Genomic DNA, 1,821 nt, shown 5'->3' on the forward strand with positions numbered 1-1,821 from the left:
CTGGATGGAAGCTGAGACCATCCCTTCATACATCTAGACCCACTGCAGGGGCCCTGGTGGTGAAAAGACGTGTGTGAGTCAGGATGTGGGTGGTTCTGGGGGGGCTGTCTGTCGTGATGGTCCCTAAGTCTCTGATCCTACCCACAAAACCTAGAGTGGCCTAGTACCCGGTGTCTTGAAATCACTTTTTTTTGATGTTAAAAATGGAAACAATACCTGGTTTGGGAAGAACCTGGATAAGTGAGTGGGCAGGTTATTCTGGTGAGTCTGCCTTAGGTACCCTCACTACCACACAACACACACTTTTAGCCCCAAACTGACCAACTGCCAGCTGGCCAGCGACCACTTCGACTTAGGGTAATGAGTTCCATATGTTTCCATAAGAACCCAGCTAAGCTTTTCCCCAGCAGTTCTTAAAAAGTGTTCTCTCCCCAGCTTTCTCCGGCCACCCTTGTTTCATTCGCTCCTAATGAGGGCACCAGGGAGGGGCTGGGTGGCAACGACAAGGGCGCAATGCTTCAGGGAATCACCGGCTCCCCACTTCACAGGTCCAGATCCTCAGGTGGGTGCAGTCCCCTCGCCCCTGGCAGTCCATCTGAGAGAGCCGGGCGAGTCCAGAAGCCTCTCAGGGCCTCAGCTGCCTCATCTCTAAAGTGGGAATAACAATCCTTGCTCAGGATAGGCAGAGGATCACAAAGAGTGCCCTAGCTAGAAAGGTAAAAGGCATGAGTTTCTGTCTTTTTTTGGGCCATGGGAATGGGATCTTAGTTCCCCCACCAGGGATTGAACCCAGGCCAGGGCAGTGAAAGTGCTGAGTCCTAACCACGGAACCACTAGGGAGTTCCCTTGAGTCCTGTCTTGACCACGAACTTGCTGGGTGTCCCTGAGCAAGCTTCTTCCCCTCTTAGGCCACACGTGTGACCTCTAAGAACCCTTCCATCCCCAACAGCTTTTAGGTTTGTAAACAAAAGGCAGAAGGTACAGGGAAGATCAAGGTACCTGTTCCCCATGGGTGACGCAAAGTGTTGGGGGTGTCCCTCAGAAGCCTAAGGCCTCCTTGCCATGGCCAGCGTTACCGTCAGTCTGACCACGGGTCTGCCCCAGCCAGGGGTTTTTTGCCTCCAGCATCTAGCATAAGGTAGGAGCAGAGAGGTGTGGAGGGCAGGGAGTGTCCCAGATGGAAGCCCAGCTCTACAGTCTGAGTAATGCCAGGGGGAGGCTATGACCAGCCCCCAGCTGTGGAGGGATAGGAATCTTGAGTTCAGAGAGCTACCACACCGACACCCCGCCCCACTGCACTTATCTGGCTTGTCAAAGGCAACCACCAAATCCTAGTCTCTGGGTGACCTAGTACCCTGATCCACACTGTTCACTGACCGTGCCCAAGACTGACTCACTGACTGGCCACTGATGCTACTACTCTCTGTCTATTAAGCCCAGCTGTAGACTGACCACTGCCAACTTCCACCCACACTATCTCCAAACCTTGCCACAGTCTGGCTAAAACCCCAATTCTGGCCACACTCTGACCCCTCACTCCACTTTCAGACTGACCCTTGATTTTGATCAAAAAGTGATCCCCTGACCCTGCCACTGACTGACCCTTAACAGGAGAAATAACCAGAGAACAATTAAATGCTAAACTCGGAGTGAAACCGGACATCAGAGATAGAAGAGTCGGGCGGAGTAGGGAGGGAGATGGGGCGGAGGGCGGAATCTTCCCGGAGGACCCCGGTGGGCCCGGGGGCCTGCACTCGGAAGGTCGGAGAGGCCTCGTGCGGGGCACGTCGCAGGCGCTCGAGGAATGCAAGTTGCCTGAAA

The sequence above is a fragment of the Bison bison genome, unplaced genomic scaffold, assembly GCF_000754665.1.
Source record: "Bison bison bison isolate TAMUID 2011002044 unplaced genomic scaffold, Bison_UMD1.0 scf7180017864516, whole genome shotgun sequence".
Lineage (NCBI taxonomy): Eukaryota > Metazoa > Chordata > Mammalia > Artiodactyla > Bovidae > Bison > Bison bison.